The sequence below is a fragment of the Rhinopithecus bieti genome, unplaced genomic scaffold (genome assembly GCF_001698545.2).
Source record: "Rhinopithecus bieti isolate Rb0 unplaced genomic scaffold, ASM169854v2 scaffold_7673, whole genome shotgun sequence".
In the NCBI taxonomy this organism is placed as follows: Eukaryota; Metazoa; Chordata; class Mammalia; order Primates; family Cercopithecidae; genus Rhinopithecus; species Rhinopithecus bieti.
In genome coordinates this window covers 7372214-7391618 of record NW_016806375.1, presented here as the reverse complement: position 1 = coordinate 7391618, position 19405 = coordinate 7372214, and the positions used below count along the sequence as shown (strand labels likewise).

General features: G+C 38.9%; 1 protein-coding gene across 3 annotated transcripts in view; it reads right to left on the bottom strand.

The window, feature by feature from the left end:
- HTR4 (5-hydroxytryptamine receptor 4) overlaps nucleotides 1–19405 on the bottom strand; it is a 161247-nt gene that overhangs the window by 64372 nt on the left and 77470 nt on the right. The gene's annotated exons all lie outside the window — the stretch shown is intronic.

The window sequence follows — 19405 nt, the reverse complement described above, 5'->3', positions numbered from 1 at the left end:
CCTTCAGAAAGGTAACTTCACCATCAGCTGATGACACATATATTTATCATGCATTTAATGTACACCAAAATCTGAACCTGTCACTTAACATTTTTTCCTGGTTAGCTCCTATGTAAGAGGAGTATGAGGCTTAGAGAGCTGAATTAACAAGTTATTTTCCATCCAAGCACTTGTGGCTTTCCTTCAGGGCATTTAGTTCAATTAGCATTCAGACATATGTGGTTGATTCCTGTTTTGTGCACCTACTCAACTAGATTGCAAAAGCTGAGTGAATGAGTGATAGTAACTTTGTAACTGCAGGAGTAGCCCAAACTGGTCCAAATTTGTTTATAAAATGGTGAGTTGTGTTTTAGTTACCATGGACCCCCAGGTTGCAAGTTAAACTGACCAAGCCCAGATGAACCAAGCATGCAACCACAGGGTGGAACCTAAGAGCTTGGACCAAGGCATGGGGACCAAATAAAGAAGTGGACATCTCATGGCATGATCCATGATCCAATCATATCGAGCCGTAGCATCACCTTGTGGCATAATCCAGTCACATCATATCTCCTGGCATTAACTTATCACAAGATCCAATCAGATCACACCTTATTACCCTCTGCCTATAAAACCTGCCATAGCCCCCAGCTCAGGGAGACAGATTTGAGCTTTGCCTCCTGCTTCCTTGCCAATCAACTTACAACGAAGTCTTTTTTTTTTTTTTCCTCAAAAGCCAGGGCCATAGTATTGGCTTCTATGAACATCAGCAAGGAGCCCACTGCTTGCTCAGTAGCAACTTGAACCAGTTGTTACTGAGCAAGCTACTTTGCATTCATACAGTTACTTGACTTGAATGCAAAGCCATTTTGTTACAGTGTCCCATTCCAGCCCATGCAGAAGCCTCTGCTTACAGGTAGGTTCTCCCAGAGAAAAAAGATTGTGGTTTGATGGTTGTTCTTCCATCAGTTCACCTGGACAAATTGAATTCAGATTCCGTGAAGTCTGTTGGAAAGATAGTAGCCAATAAATAAGCTCAGTGGCTCCTTTCACCCCCCTGATCATTTCTTTTAGTGCCCACAATATGTAATTGTTTTCCCAGTTCAAATTTGTGTTCTTGTCAATTTCAGCATCTGATTTAGTCTACAAATATTGCCTTCCCCATGTAAACTCAGCATTTTGTTTTATTAACTTGAAAATGAAGATGCCTTTTCAATGAAAGCATGATATCTGCAGATTAATATTCAGAAGATATATGGATTTTAAAAACTTTTAAAGTATAATAAGATGTTCTTTTTAATGAAGTTTCAAAGAATCTTAAAACTCCTAGACCCGGGGTGTCCAATCTTTTGGCTTTCCCGGTCCACACTGGAAGAAGAAGAATTGTCTTGGACCACACATAAAATACACTAACACTGACAATGGCTGATGAGCTAAAAAAAAAAAAATTGTAGAAAAATCTCATAAGGTGTTAAGAAAGTTTATAAATTGTGTTGGGCTGCATTAAAAGCTGTCCTGGGCTGCCTGTGCCCCAACAGGCTGTGGGTTGGACAAGTTTGTCCTAGACCCAAACCCCACATTTGAATATGGGAAAACTTGGGCCCAGAAAGAAGAGCCGTCTTGTCAGAGCATATTAGTGGCTGGTCTGGGAGAGGCTGCTTGTTCTGTGAGCCCACCAATGAGAACACAGGGTTCCAAAAATCAAGAATTCTCTGTCTTTCCTGAGCTCTTTTGACTGAAAGTTAAGATGCATGCCCTCTCCAAATGAAAGCAGCCTGCAAAGTCCTGGCTTTGGCCTTGTCCAGAACTTCTGTTAAGCTGGCACAGAAGACAAGGTGCCAAACGGAATGAGGAACCAGTCTGGTAGTGGTTGGAGAATGAGAAAGTCCCTCCATTCAGCTGAGAAGTGTTTTTATAGGCAGATTGATAGACTGTTTTGGCTGGGGTTCAGATGAAAAGAAATTCCAGATATACTCATCTAAATCATCCTTCTACACTTAAGTTCTAACTATCAACAGTACAAATATTAGATAGGGAAGATTTAATTCAATGAGGAAAACTGTACACTTAGGAAAAAGACCTTAATAGGCTAATGTGGCCACCAAAAACTCATTTGATCTTACGTCATGTTAGTTGAGTTAGGCACTAACAAAGGAGGTGATGGTGGTTCTCTTCCCTGTCCTTCTCAGAGTCTCTGACTCACGGTCCCTCTGCAACTCATCTCCTCCACCCCCAGGGCCTCTGGATTTGAGGTGCCTTGTTCCTAGAATGATTCTTCAGTGACTGACTTCTTGTCATTCAGGTCTCAGATTAAATTTAACCCCCAGTTAATGTACCACAGCCAACAAACATTTTTCATTTTCCTTACAGCATTTACTGTTATCTGAAAAGACTTATGTTATTGACGGTTGTCTATGCCCCAATTCCACAGATTGACTTTGGTTATCTTTTTCGCTACAATCTCCAGTGTCTGGCACAATCTGTAGTCTAGAGTATGTATTAATGTACATGTAATACTACGAATTACTATTACATATGTAGATGATGCCTTACATAGTAAGTGGTCAATTACTTGCTGATTCAGTGAAAGAGAGATATATTGTGCTCATAATGGTTGTATTTATTATTCAATGTCTTTGAAGACTGGTTGAAAGTACAGAGATTTCACCTAGAGAAAAGAAGGCCCAGAGATGAAATGCAAAAGCTACTTTTAGCTATCTGAGGGCTGCCATTTGAAATAAGAGTAGATTTACACATTCAGTCATTCAACAATTTCTGAGCACCTAATCTGTGTTAGGCATTGTTGCATGTCCTAGGGAAACAGCAATAAGAAAAACAGAGAGCAAAACAGACAATAAACAGATGCACAAGACAGTATGTAACATGTCAACTGTAACAGTCCATGGCAAAAAAAAAAAAAATCTAGGAGGGTAAGGAGGACTGGATGGCCCATGGGGGATTGCAGGCTGGCTATTTAATAAAGGATGTCAGAGAAAGCTCAATGATAAGGTTATCACAGGTTGGGAGGCTAAGAAGAGTGGGTGAACTTTAAGCAGTGGTTCCCAGCCTTACCTGCATATTTAAGTTACCTGAGGAGCCTTAAAAAAATGCTGATTCTGGGAATCCACCCTCAGAGGTGCTGATTTAATTGGTCTGGATTTTGCAGCTTAGATAGAGAAATTTTTAAAAGCTCCCAAATGACTCTGATGTGTAATGAATTAGAGTCACTGACAGGGAGGCAAGATTTAGTACTGGTTAATAAGAGCCTTCCAACAATTCAAGATGATCTGCAAGAGCTTCCTGTGTTGTTTGGTGCTCCCTGGAACAGAATGTGTTTAAGAATACCCGAATGGCAATGAGATACTAATTTGCACTCATTAGGATGGCAGTTATAAAAAATAAAACAACAAACAAAAAATAACAAGTGTTGGTGTGAATGTGGGGAAAAGGAAACACTTGTGCACTGCTGGTAGGAATGTAAAATGCTACAGCCACTGTGAAAAACAAGTTTGATGGTTTCTCTAAAGGTTAAATAATAGAATGCCTATGTGATCCCGCAATTCAATCCCAGGTGTGCACCCAAAAGAATTGAAAGCGGGGATACAAACAGACACTTGTATACCAACGGTCTATAGCAGCATTATTCACAAGAGCCCAAAGGTGAACACAGCCCAAGTTTCCATTAATAAATAAGTGAATAAATAGAATGTGGTATATACATACCACAAAATTTTATTTCTCTGTAAAAAAGAATAAAGTTTTTGTTGTTGTTGTTTTTGAGATGGAGTTTCACTCTTGTTGCCCAGGCTAGAGTGCAATGGTGCAATCTTGGCTCACCGCAACCTCTACCTCCCAGGTTCAAGCGATTCTTCTGCCTCAGGTTTCCAAGCACCTGGGATTACAGGAGTATGCCACCATGCCTGGCTAATTTTGTATTTTTAGTAGAGACGGGGTTTCTCCGTGTTGGTCAGGCTGGTCTCGAATTTGCGACCTCAGGTGATCCGCCCGCCTCAGCCTCCCAAAGTGCTGGGATTACAGGCACGAGCCACCACGCCCGGCCAGGAATGAAGTTTTGGTACATGCTACCACGTGGATGAACCTTAAAAATAAATGAAACAAATAAATACCTGAAATAAACCACACACAAAAGGAGAAGTATTGTGATTCCACTTACATGAGCGTTCTAGACTCGGCAAATTCATAGGGAAAGAAAATAGAAAAGTAGTTATCAGGAACTGGGAACACAGGGGAATGCGGAGTTATTATTTAAGAAGTATAGAGTGTTTGGAATGATGAAAAAGTTCTGGAAGTGGATAGTTGTAATGGTTGCACACCATTATGAATGTTCTTTTTTTAGCTTTTTATTTTAGATCCAGGGGTACATGTGCAGGTTTGTTATACGGGGGGTTTGGTGTACAGATTATTTCATCACCCATGTAATAAGCATTGTTTGATAGGTAGTTTCTTGATCCTCACCCTCCTCCCAACTTCCACTCTCAAGTAGGTCGCAGTGTCTGTTGTTCCCTTCTTTGTGTCTATAATGTACTCAATGTTTAGCTCCCACTTGTAAGTAAGAACATGCTGAATTTGATTTTCTGTTCCTCTGTTAGTTTTCTTAGGATAATGGCCTCCAGCTCCATCGATGTTGCTGCAAAGGACATGATCTCATTATCTTTTGGGGCTTAATATCACTAAATTATATTCTTAAAATGCTTATTATATATATTAATGATAAATTTTGTTATCTATATTTTAGTATTATATAACAAAAGATTTCCTGGATGACCACATATCAAGATACTGTACAGGGCTCCTGTACTGGGGGCAGGCTGGCCTGGCTATTTTAGGTCGCTTTTTTGTCTATGGCCTATGATGTAAACATATCCTTATCATATGAATTCTCCATCAACAACACCACCACCACTAGAATAATCTCTCTTGGACTGTCCTTCCTCTTGTACAAGAAGAAAACAGACTTAGAGCATCTGGGATGAACATCTGTGGCTCCGGAGAAGGTACATTTTGAACCAAACGGGAATGTCAGGGTTAGAGAGCACCAAGTTCAAAGTAATGGTTCATTTGTGGCATGCCAATTAGGAGTTAGAAATAGCTTAACTTTAAACTAAGAGTGACGAGCAAAATTTAAGCATAGAAGAAGCTTTTTTAATTAAGCAGAACTGTCCACTGAACTAAAAGTAAGTCCAGTAATGACAGTTAAAATAAATTCCAAACCACTTCTGCAAAATTCATGTTAGGTCCTTGGGTTGCCTCTGACACCCTCAAGCAATCCTGTCAACCACAACTGGATAGCTTTCATCTGGCTGAAGAGCTGTCCACTCCACTAAATTGGTTCATCGACAGCTATTCTTATGAGAAATTTTACTTTCTCTTCTTTTTTGCTTTCTCCGTGATCTTTTGATCCATTAATAAACTCCACAAACTTGTGGACTGTGTTTGCCATTTTCTTTGCTCTTAATGAAAGAAAATATAAAGACACAAATTCTGGGTAAATTTCCACATAGGTTAGTATATGTGAAAATGGACTGTGAATGATAAAGTATGATAAATAAGTGATTATTGTTATTAATAATGATAGAGAAAATAGCAAAGGAAATCTTAGGTTATACTTTGTCTCACACACACACACACACACTCTTATACTTTCTGGAGAGTCAAGAACATTTTTTATTGTTATTTATTTATTTATTTTGTTATTGTTTTTTGTTTTGTGTTTTTTGTTTGTTTGTTTGTTTGTTTGTTTTGAGATGGAGTTTCGCTCTGTCGCCCAGGCTGGACTGCAGTGGCACAATCTAGGCTCACTGCAAGCTCCACCTCTTGGGTTCATGCCATTCTCCTGCCTCAGCCTCCTGAGTAGTTGGGACTACAGGCACCCGCCCCCAAGCCCAGCTAATTTTTTTTTTTTTTTTTTGTAATTTTTTAGTATAGACTGATTTCACCATGTTTGCCAGGATGTTCTCGATCTCCTGACCTCGTGATCTGCCCGCCTCGGCCTCCCAAAGTGCTGGGATTCAGGCATAAGCCACTGCACCCGGCCTTATTTATTTATTTTTGAGACAGAGCCTTGCCCTGTCCCCCAAGCTAGAGTACAGTGGCACAATCTCAGCTCACTGCAACCTCTACCTGCTGGGTTCAAGTGATTCTCCTGCCTCAGCCTCCCAAGTAGCTGGGATTACAGGCATCCGCCACCACCCCGGAAACAAAATACAATTTTTGTATTTTTAGTTGAGACAGGGTTTTGCCACGTGGGTCAGGCTGGTCTTGAACTCCTGACCTCAGGTGATCCACCCATCTCAGCCTTCCAAAGTGCTGGGATTACAGTCATGAGCCACCGTGCCCGGCCTTTGTTGTTATTTTTTGTGGGTTTTTTTGAGCTGGTATTGTTCATAAACAGCTGTATGACTTCAAAAAATTCACTTGACTTTTCTGAGCCTCAGTTTCTTCATGGATCAATTGAGAAAGTTAGATTAAATTTATCATTCATCAAATATGAATTGAGTGCCAACTACATACCAAGCACTGGTCTGAGTACTAGATTCAATAATAAAGAAAATGGACAGAGTTCCTGACCTCATGGGGTTTGCAGTATGGATGGAAACAGACATAAGCAAATGCACAATTAAAGAAATAAATACAGTTTGTGATCATTTCTTCTGAGTTTCATTTCCCAAATGTTAATGTTTATATTAATCCACTAAGGATCTTGATAAAACACAGATTCTGATTTGTTTTTAGGTCTGAGGCAGGATCTGGGATTCTGCAATTCTCACAGACCCTAGGCATTGCTGATGCTGCCGGTTCCTGAGTCACAGGTGGAGCAGCAAAGTATAAAAGGCGTAAACATGACATTATGATAGAAAACACGCTGGCTTAGAAGGAAATGTTAGGTGGTTGGGGAACACTGGAGGTGACATTCAACTGAGTTCTGATGTATGCAGAGAATTTGGACGTGAGAGGAACCAGGATAAGTGCATCGCATTCAAAGGGAAGAGCAACTGCAAAAGCCCTGAGACAGAAAAGACGTTTCATGTTCACTATCACAGGGGAAATGAGCAAGGGATTAAGCATCTGAGATGAGCTCAGAAAAGTAGTCCGAAGCCAGACCCTGAGGACTTTTTTGTGCTCTGGGGAGAAGTTTATGTTCTATTGGAAGATCAGTGAGAAGACACAGAAGTGATACAAGCAGAGTAATGACATGGGGGTTGATAATATGCCAGGGGTTTCTGCAGGAGTTCAGGTAAAAGAAGATGGTAGCTAAATGTAGCATGGTGGCTGGGGAGATGGAGAGAAGTGGGTGGAATAATGGTTTATTTGGGGAGAAAAGAGACAGATAAGAAAAACAGATTCCACAAGTGAGTGGAAAGAAGCACAAATAAAAGCCATATTTTAGAATTGCATATCTGAATAAATGTTGGTACAATTTAATGAGATGGGTGAAACACGTTAAGTGTGAGATACCTATAAGACATTCAAGTGAAGACGTCAAGTAGGCCATTGGATGTGTGTTTGTCTGGAGCTCAGAAGGGATGGCTGGACAAGAGATACACACTTGGAACTGTCAGCATTTCTACGGGATTTAGAGAACTGAGGAAGGATGTGATCACCCAAGAAGAGGGCGAGGGTATTGATGAATGGCAATACTGAGATGTGCAGTAGAGAAGGTAGAACCAGCAGAGGAGACTGTGAAAGACTATCCAGGATGTTTTGGGGACATCAGATGAGAGTGGTATTTTGGAAACCAAGAGGAACATTTCAAGTGAATATATGTATGTATAATATACATATAATATATAATGGAAACTAGAGTACTTTTTCTCTTTGTCTTTGTATGTATCAAACTTTGCTATAAAATTGTTAGACCAGAGGGCTCCACCATTGCACCAATGATCTCTGCAGTAAGTGCCTCCTCTCCCACCTGTTAGGAGTGTCATGTACACAAGAAACATTCTTGAAAATATACACAACACATCCACAAAAGATCCCATTACTCCCTATCCAAGTATTTTTTTCACCTTTTCTGCCCAGGCTTGCACAGTCTTTTGCAAAGGAATTACATTTAAATTAGAGAAAATAATGTTTCATTTTCTTACCAATCAACAGTTAGGAGAAGAGTACAAGGGCATTCTGACTTACAAGAGAGCCTGCCTAAAATTGAATTATTTTTTTCTGGTGAGAATTTTATTAACCTTAAGTGTAAGATCCCTAGTGGTTTCTATACTGATAAAAGATTGAATATTAACGAAGAGAGGCTTAACGTTCCACTCAGCTTGACTAAACTTTAGACAGCCTTCTTCCTGACTCCAGGCTCTGAACTCCCTTTTCTTAGAGAATTTACTTTAGAAAATTTGTAATTGCAAATTCTTTCTCTAACACTTTGAGATGTAAATGAAAGATACTCACAGTTTTACAAGCTAGGACTGTCATTCTCAAGAACCTGGGAGCCATCCCTTTGAAAGGAAATCATCAATAAATATAGTGCTCTTATCTCTCAGTCGGTGTGGGAGGGTAACAGCCTAATTTAGGTGGACACTTTGTTCCAAGTTGTAAAACTATCTCTTGTCATGAAGATATGAGAAAGTTTACTTATCCTTTGGGTAAGGCTAATTAGGTAGCATATTAGGTAATCCCTTCCTCCCACTCCATTTCTTAAAAACTCTCCTACCCTTTGTTGTAGTGAAGTTGAAGTCAGATTGCATTCTGGTCTCTCTCCCTATTGCCATAGCCTTGGAAAAGAAAAACGTCATCTTTACCTGTTTAACTTCATCCAATGCAATTTTTGTTTTGACAGTGTACATCATTTATTACAAGTACAGATGTTCCTAGACTTATGATGGGGTTACCTCCCAGTAAACCCATTGTAAGTTGAACACGTTGTAAATGGAAAATGCATTTAATGCACCTAACTTACAGAACATTGTGACAGCCTAGCCTACCTTAAATGTGCTCAGAAAGCTTACATGGGCCTAGAGTTGGGCACAGTCATCTGGCAGCAGATTACTCTGTAGAGTATAGGTTGTTTACCTTCATGATCACCTGACTGATTGAGAGTTGTAGCTCACTGCTGCTGCCATGCATGGTAAGATGGTATCATACAGCATATTGCTCTCCTGGGAAAAGATCAAAATTCAATATTGGAAGTACAGTTTCCACTGAATGCATATTGCTTTTACACCATGGTAAAGTAAAAAATTCTTAAGTTAAACCATCATGTTGGGGACCATCTGTAATTATATGTGTGTGCCTTCCTCATTACCTTTATTACAGGCCATGAACAAAATCTGAGTTTAACCTATAGGAGAGATAAACTCAGATAATAATTGCATTGCTAATATGACTTATGTAAATTAATTTTTCAAATACTTCTTTATTTAAAATAGAAATAACAGAATCCGTGAATATGTTGTTTTTCCTTATAACAAATAACCTGAGCAATACTATGTAATCGTTTTAAAGTATATATCATTTCCTTTAAATATATGCACTCTTTCCCCCCAGGTTTCTTGAGAGACTAAACATACAAATGGACAATGGCCAGACCATGCGTAACAATAAAACTCTGATGGACAATCTCTGGCAGCCAGCCCAGAACGATCAGGACTTGTTCTAGCTTCCCCCTTTTTTAACCCTCTTAGCTGCTTCCAACTGCGAGCTAGCTTCCCCCTTTTTTAACCCTCTTACCTGCTTCCAACTCAAAACTAACAACAGAACACCAAATATGCTGCTCCCCAAAGCAATTACATAAGAGCCTCATTGCTTGTTAGTGCACCTCCTGCTTCATTGTGCCAACAACCTCCAATCAGAAGATATCACGAGCCTTCTTTTCCCAGCTTACAAAGCTTTTTTACTCCCCTGCCTGTCTTTGAGACTTTGCTAAAATCCAAGGATGGTGGCGGATCCTCTTGTTTTATCATGCTCTGAATAAATTGCTTCTGTTTGTTCTCATCTGTGTGGTCTTCATTTATTTCCATATTCTAAATGTGTTCTAGATGTTACACTTATTTGAAATCTTGTATTTTTGCATTAAATAGAAATCCTTTCTGAGGGAGAAAATATTTCTTATGATTTGGCTTACATTACTTTGGGTTCTTGCACTAAGTTCTCAGGTCTCCCAGTTAATGTTTTTTCTTTTCTTTCTTTTTTTTTTTTTTTTTTTAACAGACTGTTTTAAAAAAAAAAAAAGAGGATTAAATAAGATAGTTTGCATAGCCTTGTTCCATAATACGAAGCATCAGAGCAGTGGTGCTTCAAAATCACCAGCAAACACTAGGATCATCTGCAGGGCTTGGTTAAACACAGACTGCTGAACCCATCCACACTTTCTAATTTAATGCATCTGGGGTGAAGACCAAAATTTTGCATTTTTAGTAAGTTCCCAGGTAATGCTGATGTCGATGCTGGTCTCAGGACCACACTTTGAGGACCACTGACCTAGAACCTTACAAGGGATGCCCTTAATCTTAACCTCCATTCTACCTTTGCAAATTATTTTCTTCTGCTTCTCACTTTGAAATATCTTCCTTGGAAGTGAGTTGATTTTGACACTGATATACTGAGCACCTACCATATGGCAAACAATGCACCTGGAAGATTTTTCATGTTGGCTAATTCAGTCTTCACAATTATCATTATCATGTGATGTAATATCATAATGTCCCTTTTTCAGAAGAGGCTGGAGCTCAGCATGGTTAAGAGACATAATGTTTCGTAACTATTAAGTGGTGAAGCTGGGATTTAAACCCACACATTTTTATTGCAAGTCCAGTATTTCTTCTGCTAAATTTTAAACATGCTCACTTAGAAGTGAATATATTTCCTTTAAAAAAACATGCTAAAGTTTTGCTTTTTGTCTAGAAACTTAAGACTCAAAATACTGATGATGACAGCTTAATATGTGCTGTTAAATGTGCTGGCTATAGAAAATGTTAGGAGAAAAAAGGAATAAATCTTATAGGATGGAAATTATGTATAATGGAGTTTTTATGTAATTCTAAAATAATTCGGTTTGATTTTTTTTGAAAACCCTACAGACAAGGACAGCAGGGTAGGGAGGTGGTTGGTGCACAGCTGGTGAAGGTTAGATAGTTTTGAACTGCAAACATGCAGAGTAAAATTCTGGAGGCAAAATCTTAATAGACTTTTCAAGAACCTCAAATATCACACATACTGGGCATGAAACAAACTTCAAAGCCCAAAGAGGATCTGTCTGTATAGAGTCCAATGGAGTTAAAAGCTGTAAGGAATACAAAGGATTTCAGGATGAAAGGCACTGTTTTCTGAGGCCATGCCTGAATGTAAAGCCAAGGCAGGACAGATAGACAAGGTGAGGTCTACATCTGGGGAGATACCCACTGCTGCACAGCATGTTAACCACTAAGGATTCCATTCTTCTTGGAAATGAAAGGCCAAATAATAGTGCTAGTAAATTAGACCTCAGAGGTGGTCTCTCTTTAAGAAAACCCATTTTCCAAAAGTGGAACTGAGCAAACAGTTGCAGAGATAGATTTCTTTTCTTTACAAGATCTTTTTTTTCTTTATATGTGCAGTCTAGGGTCTCTGGTTTGTGTTGAAAACATTTTTTACACACACTTGTTAAGGTTTACATTCACCAGGCACAGAAATGTCTTCCTTTAGGGTAAAACACATGACATGTTTTCAATATTCAGCTGATCATTTCCTCGAAATTATTCCTGTGATTATGAGAAATTCAGCACAGGGAAAAAATGTGGACCACATAAGCCCTCTCCGCTTTGATCAATCATTTACCCTAAGCATAAGCACTCAAGGAAAAGTGAACTTTCCTGTACTCTGATAGTAACCTGCTCTCCATTCCTTTGCAACAGCTGGCCTCTGTCACTGGGCCCAATCGCCAATGGATACAGCTCTCCATATTTTGCCAGGATCTTGGTTTGCTGTCGCAAAGTACTATGGTTTCTCTTCTCACTTCTGCCTCTGACAATGCAAAAAATCCTTTGCCCAAGGGAGAGATGAAACGGCTTAATTTTATGCTGTTGCAGGAGTAGTCAAACAATGGCCAGTGGGCCAAATCCAGCCTACTGTCTGTTTTTATAAATAAAGTTCTAGTGGAACACAGCCACACTCAATCATTTATGTAGTTCCTCTAGCTGAGTTTACACTATGAAAGTAGAGCTGAGTAATTACGAGAGCGATTGCATGGCCCACAGAGACACTTTACTCCATTTATGACCCTTTATGAAAAAGTCTCATGACCCTTGCTCTTTTGTAACCAGAGATGTTTGGTCTAAAGAAGAACATGGCATAAAGACACAAAGACCTAAAAAAGCCTGAAAGGAGCCTATTTACTGGGAGTCATTCATTCCTCTGGATTCTCTCACTAAGTGGAAAGCAACCCCCTTCCAGTTGACCATGCCAGAAACTGAGCATCTTGCTCATTTTTCTCTTCTCCTTTACCTAAGTCATTACCTACTTTGAAGATCTCTTAAATCCCTTCACTTCTCTCCAATCTGCTGTCAATACCCTAGGAGAGGGCTTCCTTTCATCTTCACCTGGCCTATCACAACCACTTCTATCCCACTGACGACTTTGTCTTTGTCTTCAAATTCTTAGTATATTAGACAGCTTAAATTTAACGTGTCCAAAATTGAACTCTTGATTTCCCTAACCTCAAACCTGCTTCCCATCTGAACACATAGCAAATCCATTTCTCCAGTTGCTCAGGTTAAAAATTTGGAAGGCATTCTTACCAAGCCTCTGTCTCTTCTACCTCCAATACATCAGCAAATCCTGTTAGCTCTACCTTCATAATGTGTCCTGATCCCAACCCTTTACCAGCCACTCATTGTTATACCACTCTAGTTCCTACTACATCATGCTTCACTTGGTGACTGCAAAGACCTCTCAACTGGTATCCCTGCTTCCATCATTTCTCACATACAATCCACTCTTCACCCACTAGACAGGATGAGCTTTGAAAAATATTGTGATTGAAACATATCACTTCCATACTCACTGCCTTTAAGATGGCTTGTCATCTCACCAGGAGTAAACCCAGAGCCCTCACTATGACCTACGTGAATTTACAAAGCTGGTCACTGGCTGCTTCCATCATCTTGACTCTCACCACTCTCTTTCCTGCACTGTTCCCACGAAGGAGACTTCCTGACTTCCACATTGTTCCCAGATGGTGCCAATTGTGCATCCACCTCCACCATCCACCTCTCACCTGATGCTACCACCATCTGGATCTCTCTATCCAAGTGACCATAGAAGCTCACCTTTCACTTCATTCAGGTGTCTGCTCAGATTCATCTCTGCAGAGAGGACTTATTTAAAAAAGAACCTTCCCTCACTCTCTATTCTCTTGACTTACATTATTGATTTTCACAGCTGTTACCTTTTATGCTCCCACACACACTAGAATAACTTGAATGTAAAATCACTGAAAGCAAGAACTTGGGCTGTTATGTTTACTGAAGTATTTTCCAGCACCTTTTAGGTACTGTTACAGTACCTAGCACATAGTAGTGCTGTGAAAGTCCAGTTGGTTCTCTGTGTCTGTGGGTTCCACATCCATAGATTCAACCAACTGTGAATCATAAATATTCTTTAAAAAATAGTCCCTGTATTAAGCATGTACAGACTATTTTCTTGTCATTATTATATAAACAATACATACAACAACTATTTGCATAGTATTTACCATTGCATTAGGTGTTGTTAAGTAACCTTGTTAAAGTATATGAAAGGATATGCTTAAGTTAAATGCAAATACTACACCATTCTATATCAGGTACTTGAGCATCCTTAGACTTTGGTACCCCAGAGAAGTCCTGGGACCAATCCCCTATGGATACCAAGGGACAAATGTATCTGTGGAATGACTGACTGACCGAATGAATGAATGAATGAGCTACTTCTTAATTAGTTATTCTGCCTTGGCAAATACACTTTCCCAACACTCTCAACACTGAAGTCAAGATATGTTTTTCCCCCAAAAGAAATTAGCTAATTTCTCCCTCTTGTTCAAAATCTTGTAATGTCTTCCCATTGCAATTTTGATAAAATAGCACATCTTGACCTGGTTTAACCTGGTCCCTACTTACCTCTCTAGCTTTATTTCTGACACTGCTCCCATAACCAACACTAAATAAAGTGCCCGAATTCCCACTCAGTGAGATGAGAAACACTTGTTAAACTCCTTCCTTTCCTTCCCATTCTTTACCTGGCAAGCTCTTGCATGTCCTTCGGCACCCAGCTTAAACATCTTATTGTCTGGGAAGCCATCCTGACCTCAACATTGTCCCTGTCATATATGCTTCCATTGTACCCTATAATTACATATCATAGCTTTTATCACCTATATTTAATTGTTATTTAAAGATCTGTGACTCCCAACTACACTAACTTACTGATTTTGGTATCAACAGTGCCTGGTACAACAAATATATGTTAGACAAGTAAAAAGATATACAAGGTAGCCCTTGCTTGAAAGAAGTTTAAAGTAGTGATAAACACAATGGGATTTCCCCTTTTACTCAGCTCAATAGTTCTGTTAATCCTGTGTCTAAACCACTCCCCCAGACAGGTGCATTTGGGTCACCAATCCTCTCTTTGAATTACAAGTTATAGCTGTTAACATCACAAACAAACCTCTAAAGGGTTAACAAGTTTCTCCAGAGAATATCAGGAGCCTTTCCCACATTGTACTCTGTAGGCTAATAATACTTTTAATTCTATTTTCTAGTCATGTCCTGGGCACTGAAGTTGTTATAAAGATTAATAAATTGGGTCCAACGTGGTAGCTCACACCTGTAATCCCAGCACTTTGGGAGGCCGAGGCAGGCGGATCATAAGGTCAGGAGTTCAAGACCAGCCTGGCCAATGTGGTGAAACCCCGTCTCTGTTAAAAATACAAAAAGTAGCCAGGCATGGTGGCGGGCACCGGTAATCCCAGCTACTAGGGAGGTGGAAGGAGGAGAATCACTTGAACCCAGGAGGCAGAGGTTGCAGTGAGCCGATATTGCACCACTGCACTCCAGCCTGGGCAACAGAGTGAGACTCCACCCCCCAAAAAAATGATTAATAAATCTAAAACACTTACAATATTGCAATATTGTTTGGCATGTAGTGTCTGTTCTCTGAATCCTAGCTATTAATATTCATCTTTTGTGTTCATTTCAAACAGACACAAATGACATTGACATTGGTCCTGTCTTCTAGCTCACAATGTAGCAAGAAACTCAGCCTGATCAATGACTGATCATTATGACAGCTGGGGGCTGTTGAAATTACAAGTATAAATAGCGGCCAGAGAAAAGAGGTAATGAGTAAGAATACACTGGAGCTTTTCCAGACATAACTGGTAGAAAACAAAATTTAATATAGCAGAGAAGAAATAAAGGTGCTGGAAGCTCATAGGAGTGGAGATGGAGTTGATAAGGTGGTAAACAAATGTGAGGGGTAAGAATTTGGGAGGATTTGAGGCTGGCATAAGCATAAGAGAAGCAGGGAGTATCCAGTATCTTGATGGGGCATAAGGATTTTGAAGAGAAAGGCTCTGCATTCTATTCCACAACCAACGTGTATACACTCACACCTACATGCCCTGCCATGCACCCAACATATAAGAGAAGGTGAGGGAGTGAAGGTGATGGGAGAGGCAGGTGGAGAATAATGATGGGGTTGCCCAGAGATAGACAGATTGAAGTTCAGATTCTCTAACTTGATTAGACCCTCTACCCACTACTTCACCCCCTGCACCTGGTTACTAGTCATCCCTAGAGCCAAAGACAGAATCATGTAAAGTAGGCTCATTTAGAAATGCTGGCTGTGGCATTCCAACCTGGCAAACCTAAGAACTGTATTGCAGTACCATGTCAATGCATATCCGCATGATGCTTGTGACAAATGTTTAAAAAGCCTTAAAAAATTCATGCTCCAAAAATTCCAAAAGAAAGAAATCATTATAGCTGTTCACAAAGATTTCTGTACATTATTACTCACAACCATGTTGTCCATAACTGGAAAATATGAAACATCTAAATGTCTATATTTGGGTAATGGTTATATAAACAATTTATTAACACACAGCCATTGAAATTCAGGTTTAAAATATTTAATGATGGGACATTTCTCCTAAATACCATCTGAAGTTAAAAGCAGGTATAAAACAGTAAAGCACAAGCTCAACCTTTATAAAAAATATATATTTATATATGGGCCCAGATACTACAGTGAAAGATTAACTTATGACCTTTTTAAAAAAATTACAAAAATACTAGAAGAAATGAGTGATTACCTTCTTCCTCCATCCCAAGAAAATAACTAATATTTGTATAACTACAAGGATTGAAGACTCCAGTGTCAAGCTTGACAGGGAAGCAACAGAGCCTCCTGCCTTCAAGGGATCTGTGGAGGTGGTGGTGACCAGGACAAAGTGAAAAACAAAAGGTGCAGCTTAACCCAGAAAGAGGAAGAGGTCCACAAAATGTCTGAGATGGAATTTACCATTGAGACCCAGCTTGAGGAGCTCACGGAAAAGTTAACTAATTTAGAGATTAAAAGAAATGTGGCATTTCGTACATCTGAATGTTGTAAAGTAATATTGAAATTCAAATCTGGTATATGTATTTGATATACATACACATACATCCTTACACATACAAACATATATATGTACAGGTTACATCCTTACATATACAAACATACATATGTACAGGTAAATGATACATACATGGTACCTAATATTCATATATATAACATACCTGTATTTATTACGTATGACTCCATATATTAGTATTATCTACATCCAAAATGGTTATCTCCAGGTGATATTAATCTAAAAAAATCTGAATTATTTCTTCACACTTTTTTTTACCTTTTCCCAATATTTCCCATCAAATGTGTATTACATTGCTAATCCACAAAAAAATTTATTTTTTTCAAAATGCATTGCCTATGTCTGGCTTTGCGCATAAAATTGATTTGATAATTATATTAAATCTGCACGTATTGTTCCTCTAACAAGTTATTAAACTTACTAATTGGCATACTTCATTTTAAGAAGTGTTTAATTGCAAATGTAGCTATAAACTGTGGTGTGGTGCTTAAGAGAAGAAATTTTCTTAGGTTTTGCCCATCCACCTGAAGCTGCTACAAAGAAAGAATAACTTTAATAATTTTTTTCTTTTAACAAAGTCTCTTCTCCTCTTCTGTGGATGTTTTGGAGCTTACAACTTTGTCCTGAATCTAACCACTTCTCATCAGTGGTGCCACTGATATTAGTGCAAGCCATTATTACCTCTAATTTACTTCTTACAAGTTTATTTCTTGCAATAAAATCTTGTCTTCAATTTCCTGCCCTTATGGCCTATGCTCTACACAAAAGCTAGAGTTATATCTCTGAAATCAAAGGCAGACAATGTATATTTCCCAAAATTATTCAATGGCTTCCCAGCTCATGCAAAACATCCCAAGTTTCCACTATGACTTGGTAGAATATACCAGGATATAAGGAACCTGGCACCAGCTGCTCCTTTGGTCTCAACTTTCACCAGTTCTTCTCCTCCCTCTGCTCCAGGCACAAGCACCTCCTCTGTATTTCTCCAATATGTCAAGTGCACTCTGACCTGTGCATCTGTTGTATTTTCTTCCTAGAATATTCACTTCCAAATACCCACTAAGTTCCCTTTTTGTCTGCACTTAGGTCTCTGCTCAAAGGTAACCCCATCAAAGAGCACTTTCCTGACTATTCTAACGAACGTAGCATACTTTGTCATTCTCAGATTCACTATGCTGCTGTATTTTTCCGATGGTATTTATCTAACATATTATATATTTCTTTGTTTTTTAATGTCTATTAACTGTCCCCCACCAATAGATAAGTGCCATGAAAGCAGAGGCTTTGTCAGTTTTCTTAGTCCATAATAGGTACTTAACAGATACAAGACAAGCACTGAATGGTGCCATTGTAGACTATCTTGGAAATACGGTTGTATCACCTGCTACTATAACATGTGGTTATTTATCCACTTTATCCAAAGTACTGCCTTCAGATACTTCAATCATCTACTTGTAAATAGAATACTCTACCTTTTCCTCAAGACTTTATATATGTTACATTCAATAGAGATCATAAGTCTGTCCTCTCCAGTTCCATTATTTGTTTTGTTTTCAGAACTCAGTTGAACTGTTTCTATTTCAACATTTAGGGTTTCTGACCACCCTAATCCCCATTTTTTGTTCTCCCATAAGCATTACAATTTTAATGTTTTACACTGATTATTTTTAGTTTAGATTATCTTATCCCTTTAGAGAATTTTTTAAAGTATAAATAGGGTCTGATAATTAACTAATCTATAAATCAATCAACTAACCAACCAATCAATATTTATTACTTATTTACCATGCTTGGCCATAGAGCTATAGTTGACAGTGAGACAGATAAGGCCCCTGTCCTTATAGAGCATGTGATAATGAATTATGTATTGTAGAATCACTCTTCTTTTTACAAATTGTCCATGAGCTTAACTAAAGATGCACATATTTATAAGTAGCCAGGAAAATGTAAGTTGAAACAATGAGATACAATTTCTACCCATCAGACTCAAAAAACGTTAAATTGCTAATTTTTTGAACTGATGAGGATGTGCTGAAAGCATACTCTCAGGACTGGTTGTGAGAGGACACATTAGTAAAGCTTTTTGGATGCTAATTTGGCAGTATGTTTGAAACTTTTGAATGCACATTTTCGACATATCTATTCCAGGGAAATGCCTCAACACTTGCTTAGGTGTCCAAAGATGCATGCAGAAGGTTATGTGTTGCTATAGTTTTTTGTAAAAATGAACACTTGGAAATGGTACAAATCTTCACAAATCTATAAGTGATTCATTAAATCACGGCACGCTGATGCCCTTAAAAAATACTATGCAGGTGTTAAAAACAATGAGAAGGGATCATATACATAAAATAAAAAGTACACAGCCATGGATAAACAATGAAACCAGGGAAGCAGTTGTAGGGTCAGAAGACAGATAAAGAGTTTTTTTTAGTCAGAAGGAGGTGTGATTTTCATCAGGAAGATATTTAATCAGCAGAAAGTTCAGTTATATTTGTAATATTTTATATCTTAAGCTGGGCCACGGACATACAGGTGTTCCTTCATTTGTTTTTTTTAGTACCTTTTGTTATATCTAAAATAGAGCTGGAAGCCATTAACACAGGAACAGAAAACCAAATACTGCATGTTCTCACTTATAAGTGGGAACTGAACCATGAGAACACATGGACACACGGAGGGGAGCAACACAGACTGGGGTCTGTTTGGGGGCCGGGAGAAGGGGAGTATCAGGCTAAATAGCTAATGCATGTGAGACTTAACACCTATGTGATGGGCTGAAAGGTGTAGCAAACCACCATGGCACATGTT